This window comes from Amblyomma mixtum, chromosome 1 (assembly GCF_055824585.1).
Source record: "Amblyomma mixtum isolate Tamu chromosome 1, ASM5582458v1, whole genome shotgun sequence".
NCBI classification, from domain to species: Eukaryota; Metazoa; Arthropoda; class Arachnida; order Ixodida; family Ixodidae; genus Amblyomma; species Amblyomma mixtum.
This window is the reverse complement of record NC_143012.1, coordinates 150793402-150807676: the sequence shown is the minus strand read 5'-3', so window position 1 is coordinate 150807676 and position 14275 is coordinate 150793402. Positions and strand designations below refer to the sequence as shown.

The following is a 14275-nucleotide window of genomic DNA, read 5'->3' as shown; positions in this document are numbered from 1 at the left end:
AAACAATGAAGACGAACTTGCAGCACATATTAATGGGTTCCTTTATGCAGACATCAGTATACAAGCAGTTCCACTTGCTGTAAACGCACGCGTACTGTGCAATCTTACAAAATACTGAAAAACACCAAACACATTTCAGCCATATATCTTTTATTAATATTCTATTCACAATCACTTTCAACAGGAATGCTACCGGATGACTGGAAGGTGGGGAGGGTCATTCCGGTCCACAAATAAGGTGTAAAGGACACTCCATTGAATTATCGCCCCATCTCCTTAACCAGTGTGCCTTGCAAAATCATGGAGCATGTCATACATCCCTTCCCATGTCGTAAACCTCCTAGATTCTAACAACTTTCTTCATCCGGCTCAGCACGGGTTTCGTAGGGGAGTTTCCTGCGATACCCAGTTGGCAATCTTCACTTTCGACCTGCTTGTAAACCTCGACCGCGTAACATACAGACCGATGCATTATTTTTAGATTTCGCGAAGGCTTTTGACAAGGTACCACACCAATGCCTATTACTGAAACTAGCCTTTTTAAATTTGCACCCTAATATTCTAGACTGAATTAAAGAATTCCTAGATAACCGTTCTCAGTTTGTTTCTATTAACAATCACAACTCAGGCACTTTCCCCATAACATCCGGTGTTCCGAAATGATCTATGCTCGGCCCGCTTTTTTTATTTTTATTTACGAATACTGCAGACTCCTTCTGGAGTCCAAGCAGGAGTGGGAAACACATGAATAATACCAAAAATACATGAATAATACCAGAAAAACACATGAATAATACCAAAAATACAAAATGAAGTCAAAGAAAAAAGTCATACATTCAAACTTTTCAAAGCAGCAATGAATTCCACTTCGTCAGGAGAATCGACAACATTCTGCGGCAGCTTATTCCAGTCGGACACAGTCGTAGGAAAATAGGAATATTTAAATGAATTGATGCAAGCCTGGTATTCTTTTAAGATTTTCCCGTGGTTAAACCGTGTGTTAGCTCGAGGTGCAGGGGTAAGGTAGAGAGTCTTGTTTATTTTTGTCTTATTATTGTACACGAGGTACAAGAACTTAAGCCTGTATTCTGTGCGTCTGGATTTGAGGGTCTGAAGATCCAAGAGATTAATCATCTGTTTTACGCTATCTGTTTGTCTGTAGCGGTTGCAAATAAAACGGACGGCCATTCTCTGTACCTTTTCCAACTTGTCTATATTTGTTTTGGTGTAGGGGTCTCATGCATATGCATGACGCATACTCCAAAATCGGTCTAACCAGGGATTTGTATGCAGTGAGCTTCACCTGTGTTGGGGCTGTCGCCAATTTTCTTCGAATCCCCCATAAGGCCTTACGTGCGCTACAACATATGTTGTGAATATGTTTGTTCTAGGTTAAAGTTGATGTTATTGTGACTCCTAGATATTTTACAGCTGATACTTCGTTAATTACATCCCCGCCAATATTGTATGTGTGAGCTAATGTTTGCTTCTTGTTTGAGACATGAAGAACAGAGCATTTTTTTATGTTCAGAGCCATTTCCCACTTTTCGCGCCAGGTGTAAATATTGCCAAGATTCGCGTTCAGGAGTTCTTGATCGTGTGGTGACCTGACCGTTGTGTACACAACACAATCGTCCGCAAAAAGTTTAACTACTATTCCAGGGTCTATCTCGGTAACAATATCATTGATATAAATAAGGAACAAAACCGGGCCCAGGACAGACCCCTGGGGTACACCTGATGTCACTGGAAGGCTATCTGAAGAACTATTATTTACGTTAACATAATGTGCACGGTTGTCAAGATAGGCTTTTATAAAGCCAATAAGTATTCTGTTTATTCCAATGTTATAAAGCTTTTGTATCAGTTTATTGTGTGGCACCTTATCAAACGCCTTGGCAAAGTCCAGGAACACTGCATCGATTTGGCCTCTGTCATTAATTGCAAGAAAAAAGTCATGGCAGGTAGTAATTAACTGTGTGATGGTGGAGAGCCCGCGGCGAAACCCATGCTGGGCATCTGACAATAAGCGGTTTTCTTCTAAATATTGAACTAGTTCTCTGCAAATTATGTGTTCCAATAGCTTCGAACTAACTGAGGTTGAGGAAATGGGGCGGTAATTGGATACCGTTGTACGATCACTGGATTTGAAATTAGGGACAACACGCGCGTTTTTCCAGTCGGCAGGCAGTGCTGAGCTTGACAACGAAGCAGTAAAGATTGCGTGCAAGTAGTGCGATATCCACTCTGCGTAACGGTGCAGAAATGCTGTAAGAATATTATCTGGCCCCACTGCTTTTTTCACGTCCAAATTTAGGAGTAAATTAAAAATACCTTCTCGAGTCACAACTACGTCGCGCATTGTCGAGTGGAACTCCTCGGGCGCAAAACCAATGCTCTGGTCTTTAGGCGCGAACACTGAGTGGAAATACTTGTTAAATTTATTGGCTACATATGTAGAATCTGTAACGTGTATGCCATTAACACATAAAGAAATTTCATTTGACCTGTTGTCATTTATAAATCTCCAAAATTTTGCCGGTGCCTGTTGGAGAAAGTTTCCGAGGGTAACGGAAAAGAAGTTGTCTTTAGCTTGCTTTATCCTATTCCTGAGCTCATTTCGTAAGCTTCTAATGACAGCTAGGGGCCGAGAAGGCATTCGCCTGAGTCGTTTTAGCTTCCGCTTCATATGTATAATATCTCTTGTAATCCATGGATTGTGCCTTTTCTTTTTGAGCTTGTTCGGAACAAACCGTTCCAGACATTCGAAGCATATTGTTTTAAACCTGGACCATAACATATTCACGTCCTCGTGGGTCTCAAAGCCCTGGTAATGTGTCTCTAAGTAGTCAAGAATACTCACATCATCTGCTCTATTAAAGTCTTTAAAAATAACAGGTGAATTATTGCTTTCAGACCTACTTTGGAGATGAAAAGTTGCCGATACTAGTTCATGGTCAGACACACCACTCATAACATCAACATGAGTACAGGAAATAGCAGGACTAACGAACAACAAATCTAAAGTGTACCGCGATGAAGGTGGGATTCGTGTGATTAATATATATTAACGATCTGGTGCCACAAGCATCGTGTAAAATTTGCATATTCGCCGATGACTATGTACTTTATTGTACCGTTACTAACATTTCTGAACAAGTGGCTCTTCAAAATGAGCTCAACCGCATCCATGAATGGTGTGACCTCTGGCTAATGACACTAAACGCTAAAAAATGCAAACTCGTCTCATTTCAGCGTCAACGCAACCCCCTTGTTTTTTCCTATACAGTTGCCAACTCATCTATAGAAAGCGTCCAATCATTGAAGTACCTCGGTGTAACACTCTGTACCGATTTTTCTTGGCGAATACACATACCACAATCATATCATCTGCCAATAGATCTCTAGGATTCCTAAACCATTATCTTCGTCATGCACCGCAGCAAGTGAAACTTCTAGCTTACAAAACCCTTATTAGACCTGAACTCGAGTACGCCAGTCCCATCTGGAATCCACACCAAATATACCTAACAAATGCACTGGAATCAGTTCAAAACCGCGCCATTCGCTACGTTTATTCTGCATATTCATATGCGATCAGCGTTTCATCTCTAAAGAATACTTCCGGTCTCGAAAGCCTTGAAGCTCGCCGTCCGTCGCCTGCATGTGTTTGCTCCACAAGTTTTTCCATAGCACTCAGAATCAAACACCTTACATTTCTCATCCGACCCGCATATCTCACCGCACCGCACACCCATTTCAGATCGCCCGGCCTCTATCGCGTACTGCTACTTTTTCAGTTCTTTTTTCCCCGCACCATTGTTGACTAGAATGCCCTCCCCGCCGATGTTGCTGCCATCATGTGCCCACCTTCATTCTTATCCGCTGTAATCATTTGTATCATACTTCAAAGATTGCTGAATATGATTGTTTATGATTGTTGAATATATTAAGCCACCCCTTATGTAATACTCCCTGAAGGGGGTCTGTAAAGTGAAGTGAAGTCTTAGGCCCGAATTCTAAAACGCTCCTTACCTTACTAAGGGCGCCTCAAACACCGTAAGGCGACCTTATGTCAATTCTAAAACGTCCCTTACTAAGGGGCCCTAAGTTAAGGGCTCCTTGGTGCTTCCCTACGCTAAGGTAGCCGGCATGCTACCTTCATGCTTCCTAACCCCGCTCCTCTAACTGAAGGCAAGCTTCTCTGCAAAACTCTGCACGCGGGACGGCCGTTTGCGCACGCTCTTTTGCGGCGTTCGCCCGTGCTGCTCGCCCGCGCACGGGCGAGCGCCGTATGAGCGCCGTGTTTTTTTTTTTTTTCTGATTGCTGCGTATGTGTGCGCGTCGGGCCGTTGCTCTTCGGCTTTCCCGAACACGGTGTTCCCGAGTTCGTCCAGGTGCTACATCCCTGTGCCGCTGGAAACAGGGTGTAATTCAGGCAATTCTGTTCGTCACCCAGAACGGCAGCTTTGAATTGCGCCGCGCGCGTTAACTTTTGCGCTGCCGTGTGTACGAGCTGCCGCGGTTTCGCGACAACGGCGTCTGGCCGATGGGCTGTACCCTCTCGAGCTCTACAACGACCAGGAATTCTTGGCCCGATATCGCTTTTCCAAACAAGCTGTGTGCTGGCTATTCTTCAAGAGCTACAGATACATGCGAGTGCAGACAACAGAGGATCTCCGCTACCGACCGCACTTGAAGCTCCTCATCACGCACCGGTTTTACGGAAGTGGCGCGATGCAGACTCTGGTGGGAGATTTGGTGCATATTTCTCAGCCAGCTGCTGTCAGCAGTAGCATTTGGGTAGTGACGTAAATGATCTGTGTGCGTCTCTTTCCGAAGTACGTCCGCCTTCCGAGTGTTTCTGATGCAAAGCCGACGATGACAAGATTTTACGGCATCGGAGGTTTCCCCGGCGTTAGTGTGTGCATTGGCTGTACGCATATGCCCACAAAAAGCCCCGATAGAGACAACGCTAAAGTGTACAGGAGCAGGAAAGATTTCTTCTCGACAAATGTGCAGGTAAGTAACATTTCAATCAATCAATCAATCAATCAATCAATCAATCAATCAATCAATCAATCAATCAATCAATCATTTGTATTTCTGACTCTAAAAAGTGACAGAGGAGTTTCAGATAAAGCTGTCATAGACAGCTTGACTGAGCCGCAGCCCCCTTATGCCGGGCAGCTGTGAGAGACGACGAAAAAGAAAACAAGTCACAGTAAAACACATTATTAACACCCAGAACAATCTTACCTGTCGTTTGTACATATGTGCAATTTACGTGGTCATCCAAACATCATTACATAAGTTTGGTACCTTTTAGCAGTACAACAACAAGCACAATGAAAAAACAGTACAAATTAGAGAAAGCAAAAACACCACTTAGTGCAGTTTAAGGTGGCGGTTCCACTGCCGCCATCTTGCGAGTAGTTCATATTCTGCCACCAGGCTACGACACTGATCCATCACTGAGAAAGTGTCTACCCGTCTTGCCCCCAGCGACCCGAGACTGGTTTTGGTTGAGATGTTGAGATACGTGTCCGGTCCTTTCTTGACCCGTGCACCTGTGCTGCGTGAGGGTTCTTTTGTTGCTGCGCCTGCCTTCAGAGGATTACAAACGAACCATGGCAAGCCCGGCTGCTAGTCCTCGTCGTGCGTGGGGGGAGGTGTTGGCTGGGGTGGTTCCGCATGCTTCTTTCTCTGCCTGTCCCTTGCCAAAGCCAAAGAGAGTGGGGCGAGCCGGGGCAAAGACGGTACCGTCTTTGTCCAAACGGCGGCGTCAGAGGTGAGGTGATCCTTGTTCGGGATAAGGATGCCAGCACGGGAACAGAGGACCGTTTCCTTCTCTCTCTTGTTTAGCCTTGGCTAAATAGCCGCAGAAAGCTGTACCGTCGATGTTACTATCTGGAGGGCCTCCTTTGAGGGAATGTGCCGTTTCGTTCTTGAGTTTTACGCGACTACAGACTTTCCTGTTTTCAATGTCGTGACATATATTAGTGGGAGCAAAGAAAAAGAAAAAAATAATGCTGCCCAGCCCGCATCGCAAAAGGCACAACGTCGACACAGTGGAAACTTGGGAGAGTTAGTGATAACTGTCGACATAATTGCACAGAGCAAATTAGTCAGTAAGCGAAAAGAGGAAGCGGACGCCAAAAATAAGGAAGGTGTGAAATAAAGAAAATTAATTATGTTTATGTCCCATGTATATATTTCTAGCGTTTTTTTTTTCAATGAACCTTATAGTTGAAATCGGTGCCTTTCTTGTGTCCTTCCTTCTGCCCTCGTCTTTTGCGCGTTCAATCACTTCGTCACTGTTGATGCATAGTAATATTAGTAGTAGTCGGAACACTCCTGGTCTAGAGTGTAACCTGCTAACTATAGCGCTGAAAAAAAATATATTTTTTTATCAAATGATATTGCATCTATGATAAGAAAACTATAACAAAGACAGCTATACAATTTAGTCAACGCTCAGCGTATGCCTGTCCAACCTTATAAACTATGGTTGGTAAAGAAAAAGGCAGAGAGAAGTCGGCAATTGTCAATTTCTGTTTACCCTTGAGATGAATCGACATTGCGCAAGAGACGTGAAATTGCTATTGAGAGGGTTAGCACCGCAGGGTGTCGGAATGTGTTTACCTCAGAAGCAAATATTCGTCGTACATGCGGCGGCACCTTGCAACCAATTCCGATCAACTTCGACGGAATTTTGCCAAGGCTCACAAAAATGCAGTATACAGATGCATACCATTCACGAGGCGGACTCGAGACTTTTTTATAGACATTGTACGAAGAAGAACGGGGGGGGGGGGGGGGGCGAGGTGTGCAGGAATGCTGCCAAAAAAAGGGGTCGGCTACAAAGCGATAGTTCTGTAGGCACTTAGGGCGACCCCCTCCCCTCTCTCGTTTGGACCCTCAACTGCGTGCTCTTATTCATTTTAGATGTACGTCTTCCTTGTATCCAGTTTGCATCATTGGGTTGTTTATTCCCTCCAGAATTTTCCATCGCGTGTTGAAATGTATATCTTCTAACCTTGCGTCGATTTGCCTCGATTTGGTTGGGTCAAAGATTGAAAAAGTGCGCCCGCGTATGTGTGTGTATGCGTGCGTGTCCACGCGCGCGTACCTGGAAACTGTAGGAACAGCTGCTATTTTCACACCGTCTATTGTCAGGAAACTATAGCCTCGTTTACATGAACCCGACTTCGGCGGGTCGAGCCAGGAGATCGAGTTGAGCAAGGTCAGCCCAACTTGACTGCATGTTTACATGAACTCGATTTTAGCGAGTCGCGACCGGTTCAACAGCAGCGGCACCAAGCGTCGAACGGCGCAGCGGGAAAGGGCAGTGGCAGCCGGGAAGATTGCGGCATGCACGGCTGCCTCGCAGGCGCTACGGCGCAAGCGAATAACAGGTTCGCATTTATCACCCCTCCTTCCACTAACCCTACTCAGACCGGTTTACGTGCTGTCTGCTGTTGGGGTCGAGTGAGTCAACCCACCCCCTGCAGCGGAGTTGACTGGACTCGCTCCCTCGACTCGTTTACATGAACCCAGTAACCGGTTTTCAGCTCAAATCCTCCACTCAACCCGTCATGTAAACACCGCTTATAACGTGCTTGTGATCATTTTCCGAGAATTCCTTTTCCTGCGGCGCTAGTCTACCCCGCCTGCAGGAGGGGCGCGCAGCAAGGGGAGGGGGCGGTCCTTTGTGCCAGTTCCCGAAAAGGGGACTTCTCAGCACTATAGTCGGTTACAACAAAAGAACGAAGCGGCACACGCAACTCAGACAGAGCTCTCCAGCCAATCACGTCGATTTGTGTGGCTGTGCATGCAGCCAAGTCTGCGAAAGAGAACGAAGGAGTCGGCGCTTTGTCCCCGTGTCGCCGACGGTGGATGTCCTTTGTTCGGGATAAGGCTAAAAGAATAATAACGCAAAAAGAAAGGAAGAGATTTTGCTGCCCCGGCATCCGCCATCGTCTCTAGGAGCACCTGAGCAGGAGCAGGGGAAAAGACAGGGAGAAAGGCGAAGGTACTAGTAGGTGTGGTGCCCCCGTTAATTGTCTCAGCTGCACTGGCCACTAAAGGGGGAAGGGGGGGAGAGGGCTGGGCTGCTCACCTTTCGCATAGATCCGCGCGAGAGCGTCTTTTTCGCAAAAGCGCTGAATGCTACAGGTGGGGTCATATTCGGCAACAGACGGTCGTGGCAGCTTCAGTCTCCACTGCTGTCGCGGCGCACCTGTGGAGACCGAACAGAAAACTGTTCGGTCGACGCGCTTGGCTGGGTGGTCTCCTTTGATGGGCATGTGCTGCTTCGTTCTTGAGTTGTACCCGACTTATATACCACATGGATTCATTTCAGCGGTGGAACATGGCGCCCTCTGAACCACGGCATTCGTTTGAAAGAAGTGCGAGTCTAGTTCAGGAAAACTGCACCTGCTCCATGGTTAGTGCTGAAATAGTGCAGCTGCAGCCGCCATGGAAGCAGATGATGGTTTGCGGGTTGTGATAAACGGCGGAGACTCAAGTAACTTTCACTCGTCGACAAGCTAGAACGCTGCTCGAGTTCTCCAAAGAAACGGATCGAGGCTGGTTCATGGCAACATGTTATTGTGATGTGCGGTTTGCACATTTCTTCATGAGATACGAGAGGTTGGCTGCCGCTGATGTAGGCTGTAAACAGCTGGCTCCAATTCATTGGCATCGCAAAGGCTAGCGACGACCAGGCCTGCACTCGACCATCCGTTTTGGAAGCAGACAGTGCCAAACTGCGCTCAAAGTGCCGGAACTAGCGGTACACACCCGCCGCACCGCCGCTGCCGCAGAACTTTGCCGAACTGGTGCATTGAGTGCAGGCGAATCGAGCGCTCTCCAACTTCCCCTCCACAGCGCTAGCCGGAACAACGAACAACCGGCAGCACGAAGCGAAAGCCTGTCTCTTCCCTTTCCTGTCGCTTTAGCAATGCCTGTCCTCGAAAAATAATACGACGCCCAGAATGCGTTTCGTAGCGTCAGGTGGAAAAAATTGGCAGTGGCTTAGCTCTGCTATGCCTGGATATACGTAGCGTCAAGTGATCCGGTGTTTCGGCCGCACGTTTCGCCTTGGCTGCTCGACGGCAAACTGCCAGGCGACAACCTCGGGATCAGAAGAATTTACATTTTCCAGTCTTCTGCGCCGTTTGGCAGCGGCTCGACTCTCCTTAGCTTACCAGAGCTTACATGTTGAGCGCGACCGTCATTTCTCCGCGCACCCTCCTCGCGCATGCGCAGTAGCGCGCGGCGCAACTGTCGTAAACACGAGGTCACGCGTCGGAGAGGAGCGCACGCCGGCGGCGCCGGCAGCGAGGAGCTCGCACCGGCGGACCTGCGCCTCTCGTGACGTCACGCGGTTCTCGCGCTGCGCATAACAGGCGGCGCACACTCGCGCAAAACTTGGCTCTGACCCGCGTAGTGTGGCTTTACTAGCTTTACGCTACAAAACAATCCAGCAAAGCAATATGGCGGAAATCTGCTTGGAAGTTCGACACACACTACATAGGGCAAAATCGAGGGAAACGTGCGAACATCGTAGAGATATCGTTCCCTCTCGTGAACACCTCCTGATTGTAAATGTTTAGCAGCGCCACACTCGTTATTTTTTTGAACTGTGATTATTTAGTACACGTGCATGTGTGTAGATGGCGCTACTTACTAAATTTATCTACATTTATCGCATGTCGCTGCGTTATTGCTATTATTGTTTGTATTCTGTGGACTTTGTTCTTGGCAATTGTTACAAGTTGATTAAAGGAATGAGAGACCGACATTTTAAGAGTATATTTGCCAGAAAAAAAGAAGCCGCGGAACGTTTCAAGAGCTTGTGTCCTTCATGAGGAGAACAAAAAAGGTAGCTAAAATCAACTAGACATTGCGCATTCCCTAAAAGCCGTAGAGTAAAGGCGATGCTTAGCCGCGTAGAGCGAAGTATTAAGTTTCTTCACGCAAAATCTCAAAACTGCCACGCGCTGGTTACCTGAACAATTTTGCATTCCGTTTTTAACTATTTCGAAAAAACGCTAATTTTGATCAGGAATACCTTTTAAACTAAACAAGGCAGACGGATGAAATTTTCAGAATGGAAGGGCGATTAGACGATCTCAAAGTGTACAAAAAGGCGCCGCAATGCAATGCATATCCCAAAAGTTATTGCAGATTACATTGTTCTGTTTTCTATGCTTTTCAAACATGTGTGGCTAATAAACTAATCTATACACGTACTTCTAAATGCTTAAATATGTTGATTAGCATTCGATCTCAAAGTATCTCGAAAGATATTTCTCTAGGTGCAAGAGGTTTTTCACAATTTTGCATTTCCTGAGACAAGTTGAGCTCAACTGCCAGTTTTCATCTTTGCGTTTTCTTTTACAGTTGAAACAAATTTGCAGCTACCGTTAAACAAAATGCATCTTTTGAAAGCAGAGAAAAGTAGCTTTTCGGAGATATCTGAACCATATTTATGAAGCGAACGAGCGAGGTACAGTCGACGTACAAATATCACCAAAAATGGTTCCCGCTCACCGTCAGAGTGGGACCGCCACCTTAAAGAAAAAAATCATTTTGCAACAGTCTATGTATAAGCAATGCAGTTCACGGTGAGTGCAGGTAAACAAGATGAAATTGGCAAATTTGTATGCATTTAGAAGTGAAGGAAGTGTATATTGCAGGCGCTGTTTACCAGTATTTATGCGCAGTATAGGCACCAACTAGGTTTAGGCTCTCTAAAAGGGTAAATCGCTTCTTTTTCTTTCAGATTTGCCAGATGTCGAATATGGCTTGCGTTATTTTCGGTTTCTAGTTTAAAGAAAACACTCAGCCAATATTGATTTATACCAATATCAACTGATATTTCACATCTAGTACAATTTTTGTCGTTGGCAAGAAATGTGTCTCCAGAAAAGTGCCTCTTGGTGTGTGAAGGGTTGCGGCAGTGGTCAACGGTACACATCCCTCAAGGATGTGCATGTCATGCTATGCGCGGTAGCGTGTCTTGCCATTCCACAGCAGGCAGAAGTGCCAAGCAGTATTCATATGGGAACCTATGGAAAGGCGTTTAGCTGTCTGGCTTTGACAGCCTATTCCTTTTCACGTGAGAGATCACACACAGCATACAGGTGCACGCACAGAACATCATACACAAAAATGTTGTGAGCCTGGTGTAGGCGCACTTTTGCAGAGTAGTTTACAAGGCAAAAGGGCACACTACAGTTTCATGCATACCTGGCATTATCCACACATGCCACAAGCCTTGCAATGCCCCTACTTCCCACAGCCCTTTACCGTCAACCTAGCGTGCGTGGGGCTCGGGTTGGCATAGCTGGCTGCCCATTTAGCCTTGGCACGACTGGCCGAGGAGCTGCTGAGCGCTTAATTTGTCACTAAGTAAAGTGTTTCTCTCTCTCACATGCCACAGTGGTCTGAACTTCCTTTCCTTGTTTCCTTTACAGGCTGTCGCAGGCCCTGAACTTCAGTTTTACGACGTTGTGTCAAGTTGGCCCAGTTCTGTTCACGGTAACCACATCTTCTGCAACAGCCGAGTGATGGTGAGCTACCAACAAAAGGCAGTACGTGGTGTCCTTCTTGGAGATCAAGGATATTCATGTTTGCCCTTTCTGATGACACCAGTCAGGAACCCGCAAACTTGCACACAAAATAGGCAAGAGAAACAATTTTGCAACACCAGTGTGTGATATGCATGTGTTAATTATTTTTCATGCTCCCAGTTGGTACAACAGGAGCCATATTAAGACGTGGAACTCGGTACAGCGAGCATTTGGAGTGTGGAAGAGGAGGTTCTTGTGCCTGGGAAAGAAGCTCAAAACGAAGACTGAGCAGTCAGCTACCATCATCAGGGCATGCGCAGCACTGATAACATTGCGTGTTCCCTGAAGGACCCAGTTCCAAATGGCGATGAGCCCGAAGAGGTTGACGCAAGACCATGCCCCCCTGACAACCTTCTGGGCACCCAGCTGTGACCACGACTTATTCAGCGATGCATCACAAACAGCCAGAGTAGAGCTGGCAGTGAGACGGATTTTGCTTAGAGGTAAAGTTGTGTGTTAAATGCTTTGCAATTGCAAGTGAATATCAGCATGAACTGACAATACTGCAGGAATGCTAAAATGACCTAAAGAGTTGATAAAGGGTTGAATGACAGTGGCACAATACTAGGTACAATGATTTTATTCAGTGCTGCTTTGCAGAGAAAGCCTCGAGTTGCTTGGCAAGTGCAGCTTGCTTAAGCTTCTGCATTTTTTCTTTTTCTCGCAAGACACGCATGTTCATCTAATGAATTGCATTTCTTTTGTGCCTTTCATCAGTGTTTTGCTGCTCTTTTAGCACATGCTCGTCTACAATCATTTTCAGCCTTGACTGATGTTCAATGCTCCTTTGTGTCCACTCATCCTCTGTAGCTTGAAGCCGTGCTTTCAGGTACTGTCGACAGAGCTTCCTCCACTGCAGCAACACGGCCACTTTGCCGATGGTGAACCACTGGCTCGGTTCCTGTGTTGTCGCTGCGTGTAGGCCGGGGAGTTGCCTCCTCTTCTTCAGCTGCCAGCCTGGCATTGCGGACAGCAGGTGCTGGCGAGCTGTGGAGCACATCATCCACCGTTTGGCTGCCATTAGCTTGGCTGTCTTGTGTGTATTCTGCAAGAAATTGTGATAAAGCATTTCAATACGTTCTCGCTCAAATCAAGCAAATAAATGTCACTGAACGAAAGTAGCCCTCCTTCCTTGGCGTCTTAAGCACAAAGACTGACAGCACATCATTGTGCACAGCAAATATTTGCTGCTGTGATCTAATGTAAAGAATCAGGACAGTAAATAAGCCACAAAAAACATTACAACTACCTTTTCAGACACATGAGCTTTTTCAGAATACTGTCACTTTACAAATGGGCTGAGGAATCTAGCACATGCAGATGCACATTCCAGAACAGCTGCCTGCATTCCAGGACAACAGAGCAGTAAGGCATTTGGAGTATCCGCAAGTTACAGAAAGCGGCAAAACGATTTTGATTTAGCATCAATACGATGTACTGTCGCTCTCGGTATCACTCGCAACACGCTTCAGGTGGTACGAGCTCACGTCACGAATAGATGCGAGTCGGGTGCTGCTGTAAAGTTCTAAATATAGCTGTCGAGCAGCGTGCCCGCATGCCTGGTTCTGTATTTTCTATCGAACGCACACCCGGAGAAGGTGACCGACAGAGCGTCGCAGGTAATCATGATCGCGACTGTAGTACAGTGGTTAACTTGTTCGTAATCATTTCAGCTTTTGCGTTCATTACACAGGTTCTACTACAAGTAAAATGCGTGGTACGGTGATAGCAGCACTGAAAAATTGCACCAAACGCTCCTTGCTTTCAAAGTAGCTTCCAAAATATTCAAAGTATTTTGGTCTCGACTTCAAGCAGCGAGGTCGGCGCCGGCCACCGCAACATTGCACAACGGAATGTTAAAGAAGAAACGGAAACTTACCCGTCGCGTCACTTCTTTTTTTTGCCTCGCCTTCTCCTTTTTAAGCTTTCGTTTCAAACAGTCCCACAACTTCTTCAGCTCTCCGACTTCTCGTGGGCGAACGTTGAGCCGCGCGCCGCCGCCGGAGCAGATCGCGGCGGCCACGGTTGAGCATACTGTTGTTGTCCGAGCGTAAGCGCTCCCGCGCTCTTGATTTCGCGTTGAGCGAGACGGCATCAGTCTTCTTGCATTCCACTGCATTTCTATATTTGCTTACAAGCTCGATAGAGGTCTTTCTCGTCTTCGGTGAAGTACGCTCGGCCGAGCACGGCACGACGACCTGCGACCGCACTCGGCGCACACAGCAAGTACGTGTTGCCCTTGTTGCCAGAGGAGCCTGTTTCTCCGCCGCGTGCAACATTTTTCAAAACTTTCAGCGAGAACGTGAGCAATAGAATTTGCATTGTGCCCGGATATATCAATATAAATGTAGGTTCTTAAACGCAATTAGTTATTTTTGTCAAATGTTAGCATATTCTTCATATTTATAGCATATACTCTCGACAACAGAAGGGTCCGGGTGCCCCTTAGGGCTCCTTACGTGAGGGAGGGTGAAGTGGCGGGAAGGGAGCTTTCAGAATTCGGGGTGGCCCTCGAAGGGCGCCTTACGTTTAGGGGGCATGAAGGCCTCCTTTGGTAAGGTAAGGAAATGGTCTTAGGTAAGGAGCGTTTTAGAATTCGGCCCTTATTCTTCTGTGCCCACTGCCTCCCTTGC

The 14275-nt window shown here is 46.6% G+C and overlaps 1 pseudogene; it reads left to right on the top strand.

Annotated features, from left to right (window-relative positions):
• The window catches only part of LOC149367970 (uncharacterized), a 32567-nt pseudogene that overhangs the window by 3032 nt on the left and 15260 nt on the right, over positions 1-14275 (top strand).